This window comes from Heptranchias perlo, chromosome 20 (genome assembly GCF_035084215.1).
Source record: "Heptranchias perlo isolate sHepPer1 chromosome 20, sHepPer1.hap1, whole genome shotgun sequence".
NCBI classification, from domain to species: domain Eukaryota; kingdom Metazoa; phylum Chordata; class Chondrichthyes; order Hexanchiformes; family Hexanchidae; genus Heptranchias; species Heptranchias perlo.
In genome coordinates, this window is record NC_090344.1 from 39309437 (window position 1) to 39325070 (window position 15634).

At 41.8% G+C, this 15634-nt stretch overlaps 1 protein-coding gene across 1 annotated transcript in view; it reads left to right on the forward strand.

The window, feature by feature from the left end:
- LOC137335729 (anthrax toxin receptor 1-like) overlaps nt 1-15634 on the forward strand; it is a 147749-nt gene that overhangs the window by 111126 nt on the left and 20989 nt on the right. The window lies entirely within an intron of this gene.

Here is a 15634-nt window from a genome sequence, read left to right on the forward strand (position 1 = left end):
GTCTGATTAGCATTACAGATGCTGTTTCGTTTAAGGTTCCCCACCCCCCCCCGAGTCACCTCCTTTCAAGGCTGAACAGTCCAAGTTGTCCATAACTCAACCTTTATTATCGTAAACAATTTCCCTTAATCATCTTTGATCTTGGAAACTTCAATTAGGTTGCCTCAAAGTCTCCTCTTGTCCAAAACAGATCAAGATTAATTAGACATACTGGGTGTTGTCTGCTCTATAGTGTGTAGGATTGCCAACTCTGGTTGGGAGCATTCCGGGAAGTTTCATCACATGCTTCTGCCTCCAACCGCCCTGCCCCAAAACAAAGTGCAGGACCAACAGTCACTAGGGTTGCTAGGGTTTGCACCTGGCCTCATGGAGCCCCAGGTCCCGATGTGGAGGCAGGGTACGATGGTGGGGGGGCGGGAAGGAGCAGCACCAGAAGCTGCTGTGCGAGGACCAGAAGCAGGCGAAGAAAGTATACACAGCTAAACAAGAGCAGGGGTAACCTCGGTGCGGTAGGTGTAGACACATGCTGCCAAAATCCCAACGATTTTTTCTCCCTGGTTCCTTGCAGTAGTGCCTGGGGGAGATCAATCTTTAATTCTTGGAGACTGCAGGACAGTCCGGAGAGGGTTGGCAACCTTATTAGTGTGCCTCCATCCATGAGCTCATGAATTAGGGCAGGAAGTGGTTCTGCTTTGTCATCAATCATTTGTTTATGTCTGGCGGGAGAATGTGGTCAGTGTCATGTGGTTGCAGAGAATCAGTTGCATTTCGACTGTTATTCACAGAAAAAAAAGGGAAAAAAAGGGGAAAAACAAAATAAAATTCCATAAAATGTTGTAAACACAGGACAGTTGCGAAAGTGTAGGAACAGTTAAAGCCAAGCAGTCATGTGAATTCAATGCTGACCGATGATGTAAGCGGAGGGAAAGCACAGCTGGTTTTCATAAGCCTGAAAACTTTAGGCCGAGTAGAGCTGCGAGCAGTGATATTTAATCAGAACAGGAACCGTTCTCAAGGGGCTTTCTGCACAACACAAAGTAATGATTGCCTTGTATTGCTCTTAATAAGAACACAAACACATTTGTGGATCCATCAATAGTCCAACCAACATAGGGCTGAAAATGGAAAATAAAAAGTGTGTCGATGGTTGCTGATGCACTCTATTAAATTTGGGTCTTGTTGATAAGCTTGCTGTCATCAGAGAATATTTTCCACAGGGCAATCGTCATGCACTTTGTTTTGAGATGCTAGTTTTATATTTTTCTGTCAGCTTCCTCTAGGTCTCAGAAATGTTTAATTGTAGTGAGGGGGCAGCTTGTACGTTCTGGGTTCTCAAGTGGTGATTTCTCTGACTTCCACCTCAGATGCTAAACAAAATTTTGAATTAGGGTCTCCTGGCTTAGTCAACTTAAATTGTATTGAACAAAGACCATCCAACCTGGGCTCAGACAGAGGAACACACATGTATGCCATTCCTCAATCCCCTATTTCAATTGAAGCATTAGAGTACTAAAGAAAGTGGCCCTGGAAATAGTGGATGCATTGGTGATCATCTTCCAAAATTCTATAGACTCTGGAACAGTTCCTACAGATTGGAGGGTGGCAAATGTAACCCCACTATTTAAAAAAGGAGGGAGAGAAAAAACAGGGAATTACAGACCAGTTAGCCGAACATCAGGAGTGGGAAAAATGCTAGAGTCTATTATAAAAGATGTGATAACAGAACACTTGGAGGGCATTAACGGGATTGGACAAAGTCAGCATGGGTTTACGAAAGGGAAATCATGCTTAACAAATCTACTGGAGTTTTTTGAGGATGTAACTAATAGAATAGATAGGGGAGAACCAGTGGATGTGGTGTATTTGGATTTTCAGAATTTGGATTTTGATAAGGTCCCACACAAGAAGTTAGTGTGCAAAATTAAAGCACATAGGATTGGGGGTAATATACTGGCATGGATTGAGAATTGGTTGACAGACAGGAAACAGAGAGTAGGAATAAACGGGTCTTTTTCCCGAGTGGCAGGCAGTGACTAGTGGGTTACCGCAGGGATCAGTGCTTGGGCCCCAGCTATTCACAATATATATCAATGATTTGGAAGAGGGAACTAAATGTAACATTTCCAAGTTTGCAGATGACACAAAGCTGGGGTGGAATGTGAGCTGTGAGGAGGATGCAAAGAGGCTCCAATATGATTTAGACAAGTTGGGTGAGTGGGCAAGAACATGGCAGATGCAGTATAATGTGGATAAATGTGAAGTTATTCACTTTGGTTGTAAAAACAGAAAGGCAGATTAATATCTGAATGGTGATAGATTGGGAAAAGGGGAGGTGCAACGAGACCTGGATATCCTTGTACACCAGTCGCTGAAAGCGAGCATTCAGGTGCAGCAAGCAGTAAGGAAGGCGAATGGTATGTTGGTCTTCATTGCAAGAGGATTTGAGTACAGGAGCAGCGATGTCTTACTGCAGTTATACAGGGCCTTGGTGAGACCACATCTGGAGTATTGTGTACAGTTTTGGTCTCCTTATCTGAGCAAGGATGTCCTTGCCATGGAGGGAGTGCAACGAAGGTTTACCAGACTGATTCCTGGGATGGCAGGACTGACGTATGAGGAGAGATTGGGTCGACTAGGCCTATATTCACTAGAGTTTAGAAAAATGAGAGGTGATCTCATCGAAACATATAAAATTCTAACAGGACGAGACAGACTAGATGCAGGGAGGATGTTCCCGATGGATGGGGAGTCCAGAACCAGGGGTCACAGTCTCAGGATATGGGGTATGCCATTTAGAACCAAGATGAGGAGAAATTTCTTCACTCAGAGGGTGGTGAACCTGTGGAATTCTCTGCCACAGAAAGATGTATTCAAGAAGGAGATAGATATATTTCTTAATGCTAAAGGGATCAAGGGATGTGGGGAAAAAGCAGCAACAGGGTACTGAGTTAGACGATCAGCCATGATCATTTTGAATGACGGAGCAGGCCCGAAGGGCTGAATGGCCTACTCTTGCTCCTATTTTCTATGTTTCTATTAACTGGTTTATTTTACACGGGTTTACACCTCTGTTAAAATAGTGGGCAAAGCAATTGTCAAAGTGTGAAGGGTCCAACGCTAAACTTCACATGGCGTAATTTCAATTCAGATGAACAGAAAGAGCCAAAAGTAGCTTTGACTTTACTTTGACTTGGAGTTTAATTACTTGAGTTGCCATCCTCCACTCTCGCTACAGGACGTTAGAGTTCAGTACTGCTGAATCCGAAGATTATCATTTCCACCAGCTGCCAGTGTTTTGCTTTGCCATTTGCTTGCTGTACCCAGTGACTATGGACTGAGCTCAGCCATTCAAATTGTGGCACGTTCCTCCCTCTTGAGTGATGGGTGTGGCAGACAGAAATCACCATGCCATCATCACTTCCTTTAGAAACTGGTGCACAAAATCTAGGCTCACACTCCCAGTGCAGTACTGAGGGAGAGTGCTGCTCTGCCGAAGGTGCCGTCGTTTTGGATGAGACATTAAACCGAGACCCCATCTGCCCTCTCAAGTGGATGTAAAAGATCCCATGGCACTATTTCAAAGAAGTGCAGTGTCCTGACCACTATTTATCCCTCAACCAACATTACGAAAACAAATTATCTGGTCATGATCACTTTGCTGACTGTGGGAACTTGCTGTGCACAAATTGGCTGCCACATTTCCTACATTACAACAGTGACTACATTTCAAAAGTACTTCATTGGCTGTAAAGTGGTTTGGGTCGTCCGGAGGTCGTGAAAGACGCAATATAAATGCAAGTTCTTTGTTTTTCTTTCTTATGACTGTGATACAAACAATGGTTTGCAGGACCCTTGAGAGTACTTTACACTCTCTTCATGTACAGGTTCCCATCTAATCGTGAAGGATCCATTAAGCCTCAGGACATTACCAAACATACAGGGCAGTGACTATCCCAATAAATCTTTCTGTTATCACTGAGTTAAATGGTTAATGAGAAGGCCACAGCTTCTGTTTCCCAATGTTTTCAGACCACATTGTCAAAATGTAGCAAAAGCCAGGAAAGTTGCCTGAAGCAACACAAGAACTGAAATGGGGAAAATGCACCGAACAGATTTTGCCTACTGTGGGTGAAAGAATTCCTCTGGCCAATTTGTGTTAGTGACATTGTAATCACAGTTAGAAGATTACCTGCATTCAGTATTCCCTGTGAAATTGTAAAGGAACAAGTTACCGATCTTGCTAGAAACAGTGACCAGAGGGAACTTTCCCACTATATTCACAGAGGAAAGCTTCTCCTACATTCTCAAACAATTGAAGTGAAAAGTCTTCCTTATAAAATTGTAGCTGACTCAAAATGTTATTTCAAAAACCGCTCAAACTGTGATGTTTAGATCTAGGAATGTTTGAGTTGCAAGCCAGAAATTTCTGCCATTAGTGCCTTGTCAGGACCTTGACATGGGTAGGTTAAATCCAAGAGTGTGTCAGGGTCTAAACAGAGATGTCTCCGACTTCTGACATACAAATGGAAATGTTAAGAAAGATGTGGAATCAAATGGTTTGTTGAGTATTTATTGATCTGTTGGATATTTTTTGGATGGATTGGGATATGTTGGGGGGGGTTCCTTCTGGCCAAAGATTTTTGCTGGTGTTGTCATGGTGAGGAAAAGCTCCTAAGAAAAGCTAACTGAAACTGGATATTGGCAACATATATTATCAACAAGGGACACAGGCAAAAAAAAATTGCCTGGCCTGGGTAGTGTGAATATCTATCAAAATGAATTGTTTTTGCTAAGAGGAGTCGAGGCTAAATTAAAGCAGCATGATGCTCCTATTGGAATTAAATATTTGTAATACAAGGCAGCATTTTTTCTGTAAGGCATTCAAGTGATGAGGTGCATTCTAGTTTATTAAGGCTGCAAACCTAAGACTTTTTTTCACTAATAACCTCAAGGTAGTTTAATATCTTCTGGTAACATATTTATTCAAAATTCCTCTGCGCGCCAATTTATTGCAGTTGTTAACTGATCTATTGTATCTCCTGTTCCGCCACACTGGCTGGGATCACCGAACTCATCAGAGATTAGGCATTGAAGCTGGAACCTTCCTGGTCTGTATGGCTCAGCTCTCACTGGACAATCTTGCTGACCTACTCGGGAGCTAGAAGAGAAGGTTCAACCCTACCTCCTTAAATTCTCTTCTGAAACCAATGTAACCTGCTACTATTTTCCTTACCTCCAAAAAGCCTCTTCAACTGCTCATTCTATCCTTGTTCCTTCCTTGATTATCCTCAGAATACTGTGCCTAGTTTTGATCTCCTCACGTGATGGGGGATATTGAAGCTCTGGAAAGGGTGCAGAGGAGGGCCATTAGATTCATTCTCAGTTTGAAACACCTTAGTTAGCAAGACTGGTTCAAAGAGCTGGGTCTGTACACTTTAGAAAAGCGTAGACTCGGGCTATTTAATCGAGGTTTATAAAATAACAAAAAGGACTAGATTGTGTTTCTGTGGACCAATTCCTTCAACTGGATAATTGTAAACAATTTTACAACACCAAGTTATAGTCCAGCAATTTTATTTTAAATTCACAAGCTTTCGGAGGCTACCTCCTTCCTCAGGTGAACGATGTGGAAATGTTTACAATTGTCAACCCCAGTCCATCACCGGCATCTCCACATCATGGCTACCTTCAACTGGATAGGTTAGGGAGGACCAGCGGTCACACTTACAAGGTATGTAAGGACTGAACTGGGTTGGATGTTAGGCAGTTCTTCGGTTCTTTTCCCAGAAAACAGTGGATCTATGGAACAGGTTGCCAGCTCGTGCGGTGAATGCTGATTCATTGCATTCCTTCAAGAGAGAACTTAACCTGCTTCTGGCTGGGTTGGACATCCCCTTGTACAAAAGGTACATATCCTGTAATATAAATCAGGGTCAGTGTGATCTCCTAGACTAGTGTCGATTGCCTAAAGGGGGTCGGAGAAAAATTCTCTCGATTTTTCCCCCTAATTGACCTGATTTTAAATTTTTTTTTGCCTCTCCCAGGAGATTACATGGTGGAGAGTGTCTGTGTCATGATGTACAAGGCATCACAACTACACGAGAGAGGCTAGATGGACCAGTGGGTCTTTTTCTGTTCATCATTTTCATATATTCCTTCCCACCTTACGTAATGTCCATCCATTCCCTTTGCAAAGTCCTCAGACATTCTTCCCAATGATAAGTGCAGTTTAAATAGAAGCTATTGGCCTTGGAGAACACAGGTCGAGGAGAAGTGATTGACATTTTGAGAGTTTTGGTTAATGTCGATGTAAACAGGTTATTTAACTTGAGCTATGAGTGCGGAACTCTGTGATGTGAATAGAAAATTAATGAGCCTCAAGGAAGACATGAGATGATCTAAATTACAGCCCAGAAGGAGACTGTTTGCCTCACTGGGCCTGTGCCAGTCGTAGCTCTTTAACTGAGAACTATCCATTCTAATCCCATTTCCTTGTTCTTACCCCATACCCTTTTATATTCTTCCTTTTAAATTATTATCCAAATTCCCTTTGAAATCTTATAGTCTCTGCCTCAATAGCCCTGTGTGGTAAAGCATTCCGTGTTCTAGTAAGTCTGTGAAAGTAAATCTAACTTTCCCCCTTTGTTCTTCTACTGCTTATTCTCAGTCCCCGGCTTCCAATTTGGCAATCAGTGGAAACAAACCTTTTAATATTTACTCACACAAACTTTTGAAAATCCCTGTTCGATTCCTCCTTGTTCCACTGAAACAATCCCCAATTTTTTGAGCCTTTCTTCATCAATACAGATCAGAAGAATTTTTTTTCCAAGTAATAGATCTGTAGAATGGGATCCTCGATGTAAACCAGTTAACGTTATGATAACAAACAGTCTGGAAATAAAAAAGAGCTGGCTGGTTAGGGACGGGATTGAGGGAAATAAAGTAGAAAGCCGGGTAGAGTTGATTAGATGCGGTGTAGAATATGATTTTTCTTGTGTTGATGGGACCATAAGAATGTTCTATCAAGGCAAGATTAGCCAGGTATTGTGGCATTTTGCTTTGTGCAACATTAGGGAACAGGGAGAAACTTTGCAGAACCTATCCTTGGGAGATTAAATGGATTGGAAGGAGTCCATTTTACAGAAGATAATCCGTGGAAGGAAAGTATTTCATATGCTGAGCGGTCTTCTCTCATTCTTTGTTTTATGTCTGTTTGAGGCAGCAGAGCTTGTAATAATCAGGAACAAATGACTGTAGCATAGAATTACAAGGTAGTCACAGTCATTTACCCTGGTCGCCCTTTTGGTAAAGGCAGACTAACCACATAATTGCTGCATCCCATTAATCCAACCATCACTGCCAGTCTCTAAGTCCACACATTTCCTCTCTAAAATAGTGTCCTCAGATAACGACTGGGGGCCTTCCTGCACAGGAAACATTAAAAATACAAACACCAGCATTCTCCACCCTTCCAAATGATAGAGGGGGAGCTACTCATATTTGAAGTTGCAGTACGTGAAGCAAACAGCTTCTCTGACAGTTTGAGATAAAACCTAATACAAAAGGAATACAATACATGGGTGGAGCTTCCTGCCCTTTGATGGAAATCCATATTGATAGGATGAAGATCTCCTCCCTCTGCTGTCAGCCCAACTTAAAGCACATCCATAATTCAGCACAAATGAGCATTCTTGCCCTGAGGGACTATGAGGATGGTTGCTGTGCAAAATGGAAAAGTTCACACAAGTACCATGGGCATAGCCTTCCTTGTTTAAGGTATATGCAGATTATTGAAACAGAGTAGAAGGTACTTTCCATCCAGGCTGACACACCAGTGCAGTACAGTCAGAGGTGCCATCTTTTGGATGAGACGTTAAACTGGGGCCCCGTCTGCTCTCTCAGGTGGACATAAAAAATCCCATAGTTCTGGCCTGGCCAATATTTATCCCTCAATTAACACCACTATAAACAGATTATCTGGTCATTATCTCATTGTTGTTTGTGGGAGCTTGCTGTGTGCAAATTGGCTGCCGCGTTTCCTTCATTACAACAGTGACTACACTTCAAAAAGTACTTCATTGGCTGTAAAGTGCAGTGGGACATCCTGAGGTCGTGAAAGGAACCGTATAAACGCAAGACTTTCTTTCCTCCCTATTTGATCTGTGTTGCATGACCTGAAAGTGTTTAAAACTGACTCGGACCAGGGGAAGAATGAAGAGATTTCCATTCCTCAGCACTGACAACCCTCATCAGTGTATTCTTCAAATATCAGCTTGGCTCAGTTGGTAGCATTTTTGCCTGTGGATCAGTACATAATTTAGGCTGACACTTCAGTTCAGTACTGAGGATGTGCTGCATTATCAGAGGTGCTGTGCTTCAAATGAGGCAATAAAATGAGGCCCTGACTGCTTGTTCCAATGGTTCATTTTATTTTAAGGATCCCGTGGCGTTATTTGCAGACCGAGCCAACATTCCTCCCTCAATCGCCAAAACTGATTAACTTGTTGCTGCTTGTGTGACCTTGCTGTGGCTGCTACATTTCCCTGCATAATGGTGACTGCACTTCCAAAGTAATTCATTACACTTGAGATGGGATAAGGTGTTATATAAATAGGGGGGTTTTCTTCCTTCCTCCCCCCCCCCCACCATTCTCTATTTCCCAGTTTCTTTCTTCAAAATGAGGTCCTCATTTTTTCTTCCAAGTTACAAAAAAGGGTAACATTTCTAGACCTTATTGATCTGCATCATCAAACTGTACATGCACTGTGGAATTTCTGCTATATTTTCTGGTAAAGGGGTACAATCATGGCAAAGACTGTAAATCTTATCTCACCAAACAGGTTGCATCTCCAAACAACCTCCTCTAACAATTATTTCTGAGTTGTGCTCAAGTATTCTTCTGCACTGTATCACTTTCATCCCTCTTCCCAACCCGTTGAAGCCATTTGCCTGGACCCCACTGCAACTTGGTTGAAGTGAAATACTCAGAATTGTTTGAAATGTTATTTGTACAAGTGCCGTATCCTTTCTCCAAAGCACCTAAAAGCTCTTCACGTGCAATTAATTCATTAATTGCAAGTGCAGTTAGTGTTACTTAGGCTCCTACACTCCCTGAACTCAAAAAGCTTTACTGTCTATTTCAGAATTTTAAAACAAACTTACACAGCAGTGTCAAACATTTTACTGAATGGTAACCAGTGAAACCTGGTGAGAACCTGGCTGAAAGGAATCTCAACTCTGCAGTCCCATGGAGCTTTCCCTTCCCAGAAAGTAGTTTTGCTGGGTGCCTCCTCTACCCAACCTCTCAAAGTTTATTGGAAAGAACGTTCCACCGATACCTTTGGTACACCTCTACCTTTCGTTCGTTAACTTTTTCAATCCCTGTGATGCAAATTCTAGTCAGAAAGTGTATGCGCACTCGAAAGAACTGCTCGAGGCTGAAACTGATATGAGTACCTTCTGAAAATGGAAGTAAACACTTCTGAGCTCATCTTTTGAAAAGATGGCCCCCCTTTCTATCCATGTTAATTTGAACTGTACAGTTTTTATAGGACGGTAATGTTACTCAGAAAGCTTTATTCTAAATGCTGCTAAAGATAGGACAAGGATAGAAATATCACAAAACTATCACCACATATGCTTCTTGCACTTGGCAGCTCCCTGCCCCTAAAAGTGTGGGCCATTCCCAGGTAAAACATCCTCGCATTTTACAAGTGCCAAGCCAATTAGCTTTTTCTCCAATTTCATTCAGTGACGCAGGAATTGTTTACCAGGAGGCTGAGTTTAATAAAAAAGTCATGCTCACCAAATAGAGTGTATTTTTTTTCTAAATAAACAATTTTCCATCTCTGGCTGGAAGAGCACAGTGAGTCAGAAAAATATAGTACACATACGATTTCAAAAAGCCCCTCCTTCTCATTGCGGTTTATGTGTGATTATTTCAGGATGGTAGTGATCATTATTCCTCATCAATTGAAGATTAAAGTTAATCCCAAATGAACATATTTGGAAAAATATGTCACAGCCGAAAGTTTGTTTTTGCAAAATAACTAAATTGCTCCATTATATGGAGAAACACAGTAGCCAATTTGTGCACAGCAAGATCCTGCACAGAGCAAAGATGAATGATTTGTTTTTGGTTGAGGGAAGAATGTTGGCCAGGCCAATAGGAGAACCCCTCCACTTTTTTCTTTTTAGAAGAGTGTAATTGAATCATTTGATTTGGATGGTCAGATACACACATTAATATCATGACATCTATACAATTATATACTTGGCAGAGCCAGAGGGTGGGATCCTGTCTGGGCTACATTCTTGCAATGCAGAACTGTATTCTTGCTCAGAGCTCATTTCCATGCTTGATGTAGACATGAGGGGGACTGTTCATTTCTGCACATCCAGCAACCTGTTCATGTTAAACAGGTTGCATAAATCCACTAAGCTAATGGGCACTCATTCATAGACTGCTCTTTGCAGAGACACATACTCAAAAAAGGACCTGCAGATTCTCAGCAGTAGTTATGGTCTTACTATCTGCCGAGGGAAGACAGAGATCATGGCCCCACAAGCACAAGGAAAAACTGCTATCCACCCTTGCTTCTCCCCACAATCTCAGAATTCAGACAAACCCAGCTGAAAAGGAAATCCTGGAGAAAATAAAAATCTTCACAAAAAGGGTTGGGAGCACATGGAATGCACTGCCCCCAATTCAATTCAGGTGTTTAAAAAAAAAGATATTTGTAAAATATGGGCTTTAAGGTCTATGGAGAATGGTTTTTATCCCTGTCCTTTCAACTACTAGAGCTAACAAAAATGAGTGTGTAAGCTCCTTAGGCTGCAGTCTACTTTTCTTGTGTTCATACCACCAGCAAAGAGCTGCCTCAGTTCACCTATCTGGAGAAGTGTACTCTCAAACTGAAATACTGTTAATCAGCATGTATCAAGAAAGGAAGCATATAACATGAGCGTGTGGGGAGCCAGCATGGCATCACTATATAGACCAAGGTGGAGGTCCGTAATATCTTGCTTCCAACTATTTTGTACATTTACAAAGTGCAAGTGTGCTCTATGAAGAAACTCCCTACACAGCCTTTGTGATCAATATGACACATACGGCAAGGCATACAAAGAGCAACTGGCACTGAAGAGCTGTGCAGCAAACCACAGCTTTTTTTGCATCAGCAAGATCAGTCAGATGCCAGACGATAGGCATCTGGAGCAAATATTCTTCTGCAAGCTGAAAAGACAGCAGATTCTTCTGCGGGGGGACAGATAAAGCAGCACAGTCCTTTTAACAACAAAAAAAAAGCAAGCTCAGGGCCACGCAATATCCCCAGTGACAGCCACGAGCACATGGCACTGGAAATGATGATGGCACACTGTTGTGCAAGCTGGGATCTCTCACTTCACAAAGAAGTACTTGAGAGAGTCAAGCAGAAAATGAGAAAGTTGCAAATTCACACAGTAGTCTCAGCAACTGACCCACTCAAATCAGACTATGCTGCAGTGCAAGACCAGTCGTTCTTGCATCTGTCATCAATGCACACTCCAGAAAAAGTGCTCTCTTCATTTCTTTGTCTTAAATTAGTCTTAGCCATGATTTTAGTCTCAATGGCACAATCTACCATGGCACTCAGCCCTTTCCCTGATATCATACAAAAACACTGAAAAACCAGGCATTCATAAACAGTGCCAGTAACGGGCACACTATTAGTCAATTAACTCACCTCAGCCACCATTGGTTTCCTAGATATTGTCTGCTTTTGTTAATTGAATATTTTAATTGTATAAGGCCCATGGGCAATGCTTAGAAGAAGTGGCCAATTTGAATGGAGGGACAGGAAAGGGTTCAGGCCCATGAACCAATTGCATTGAGCACTAGCTGCCTGGTTTTAATGGTGTTCATGTGGAAGATATTAGCTGCGGTGGATTTTCTATTTGATGTTGTTGAAAATCATCACCTGCAGAACAGGGAGCAAGCAGGAATCCTTAAAGGGACACCACTTCTTTCATGGCAAACTGTACTGAAGAGCTCGGTGTCACTTTCTTCACATGCAGGCGGTGCAACCACATGACATGATTTTGAAGAACACAAACAAATGAAGAGTGGTTGACTCTGTAATCAGATCCTGCCCTGTCCTCAGCAACAATACAAAACGGAACTCAACCAAAACCCACAGATGTGTCCATCAACCTTAAGTGCAAACTTCAACTCTTCAGGATGCATGATTGAAGCATTATATGCCCCCTTAATCTCCAACCCACATCACTCAAACAAAGTGAATGCACCATTTAAAATTAATTCTAAGGCACTGCTTTATAAATATAAAACATTAAAATCAAGCACAAAATTAAATTGTTCGACTCCCAGCTCCAGGATTTTAATCTGAGAGTTGTTGGAAGATTTTTCTGGATGCTGGTATTGAATTCAAGAAGTCCCACTGCTGCAGTACAGGTACAGGGCAGGATGTTCTGATTCTCCACCATTGAAAGGAAACCAGGATGAAAAGACTTCATTATACATAGATATACTTGTGCTTGTTTTTAATCAGGCTTTTTTGCTGTCATCTTCAATTTTTGCTGGAGCAACGGCAGTTGTCTCTTCCTTTACCAGTGGGTAACGTGGCCTTGAGAATTATACTGTGGGATTGTGGGTACAAACAGTTTGCCTCAGATTTCTCTCTCTGGCTATTTCAATAGAGGAATTAACCATTTAAAATAAAGAAATTGGTTAACATCTCCACTAAAACAGCGGAGAGAGAAATTTTGGCCGCGTATGTTGTGGCATCGTCCCTGTCACCCCAGAGCATAATTTCAAGCCCTATGTAAACAAATGGACAGAACCTCACGCTGTCTTTCAACTCAAAACTCTGCCACTTTTACACTCCCTGAAAGATATTCTTGATAATACTATGTTGTCACTAGGGGGTAGAATTCCTGTTTTAGTGTGTTGCATTTTGGAAGGAAAAATTAGGAGAGGCAATATCAACTAAATGGTACAATTTTAAAGGAGGTGCAGGAACAGAGAGATCCGGGGGTTCACCTTCGCAAATCTTTGAAGGTGGCAGGACAAGTTGAGAAGGCTGTTAAAATCGCATACGGGATCCTTGGCTTTATAAACAGAGGCATAGAGTCCAAAAGCAAGCAAGTTATGCTGAACCTTTATAAAACATTGGTTAGACCTCAGCTGGGGTATTATGTCCAATTCTGGGCACCACACTTTAGAGAGATGTGTCAAGGCCTTGGAGAGGGTGCAGAGGAGATTTACAAGAATGGTACCAGGAATGAAGGAATTCAGTTATGTGAAGAGACCAGAGAAGCTGGGATTGTTCTCCTTCGAGCAGAGAAGGTTAGAGGGAGATTGAATAGAGATGTTCAAAATTATGAGGGATTTTGACAGAGTGGATAGGGTGAAACTGTTTCCACTGGCAGGAGGGTCAGTAACCAGGGGACACAGATTTAAGACAATTGGCAAAAAGAACAGGGGTGAGATGAGGAGAATTTTTTTTTACACAGTGAGTTGTTATGATCTGAAATGTGCTACCTGAAAGGGTAGTGGAAGCAGATTCAATAATAACTTTCAAAAGGGGATTGGATAAATACTTGAAGGGGAAAAATTTGCAGAGGTATGGGGAAAGGATGAGGGAGTGGGACTAATTGGATAGCTCTTTCAAAGAGCCGGTACAGGCATGATGGGCCTATTGGCCTCCTTCTGTTCTGTATCATTTTATGATTCTATTCTAATAATAAACAGGACAATGTCCAATTCTCTCCGAAATTAATGGCCCACTAACAAAATCACATACTCAGAAAACAAATGTTTTAAAGCTGTACTTGCCACCATTTTGTTGGCAGTAATTAGTTATTTTGTTGTGCATTAGAAGAGGAATTTTGCCCCTTCTCAATGAAATGGGATCACAATGGCCCATGTCAATGTAGGTGATTGAGACAGCTTGAAGTTGATTTGCAACAAGGCTTTGTTCATTCTTTCAAATTCCATCGTTAAAATTTCAGTTGTGAAGCTCTGCCTGAAGTAGTTTTTGCATTAAAATTCCCAGCTTGAATTTTACTTCAACTGAACGAAATTTCTGACCCTGTCCCTGTCCCTCTCCCGGTCCCTCTTGTCATCCTGCACCTCTGTCAGCTGTCATTATGGCTGATATCAATAGAGTATCTGGCTGGGAACAGTCTCTGAGGCCAAGGCACAAGAGATATTTGTTTCTGCTTCGGTTTAAATGGGACTTGATCAAATTTCATAATCAGAACTCCCTTTTGCAAGAACAAAACCTTTTGGGAAAAAACCTTTTCATTTTTTTTTCCCTGTAAATTTTCTCCCTTCTTGGTATATCAATGCTGGGCAGCACCTGTCACCTTGTCCAAGTGACCATCGCGTGTGTGGCTGGACAGTGAATGTCAATATGCTATTCAACCATTGAGTGCATCACAGGCAAGTCCGTTCTGGTCCTCAACCAGCAGTCACACGTGCACACACTTTCCAGTAGAGGTCACTGCATAATCATCTGGTCCAACAGAACTTAAAACTAACACTGGTGCCCCCCCTCCACCCACTTCCCCCTCAATGATGAGATCAGCTAACTCAGCACAGATCTGATTCCAAAATGCCTCCAATACCAATGTTTGGAAGCAAGCAGGCCAAAAATAGAGTTTGTTTTTCAAAAGAATAATAGTGCAAGGGATTTTTTTTTAGATGTATTATCTAGACTGGTCTGCAAGCTCTGGGCATCCAATAATTCATGTTTATGGCATTTAATTGTGGCATACATCTTTGAATATGGAGTGAGTGGCAATGGTAGGGAAGTATTAAAGCAATACAAGTTATGTAGTATCAAAAACAAGATAAGAAAGTGGGATTCTTTGAGTAGATTAATTGTTGATTGAGTGGCATTGGTGTAAAGTGGTAGAACCCCATTATCACATTCCCTAGAGCAGTGGGCTGTGATTTCACATGCACTATTACATGCACGGCTGATCTAAACCATCGTGTTGTGTGGAAGCACGAGAGACAAGGCCCTTCAACACAGGACAGAAAGGAGAAATGGGGGCGCTAGGAAGAGTCAGGAGGCTGTTCTGCATTTAGCAGCAACCAGTTTGAGAATGCTGCGTCAGCTGCATTCTCAGTCATGGATGATGTGTGTGCATAAAGAGACCCAATTGAGGAAATTGGGAAAAGGGAAGAAAATATGGGAAAGAACAAGATCTATTAGCTCAGGAAAAGGATATGAAACAGCTGTCAGCAAAACACCATGGACAGTATATACATTTTTTTGCAATAGAAATATGAATATTTTGGACGGAATGAGGGTAGAAAGTTTGTAACTTTGCCAAACTAAACAAAGTGTTGTTATATAAGTTCTCTGGTTGACATCTGGTTTTATCCTTTGAGAGGTGAAGTGGACAGTTATGACTGATGGCTCTTTACTTGAAAAAAAGACTTCTTAATTCTTCCAAATTTTCTACTCCCAAACTATCGTCCCTTTCAACGTTCGAAGTATTACTCCTTGTTTATGATGATTGACCAAGTCAATCACATCTTCAAGGACAACATTATGTGTGTCCTTGATTGACCCTCACGTGGATATGAGGGGTCAAACCTGGGTCCTCCCACGGACCAGAT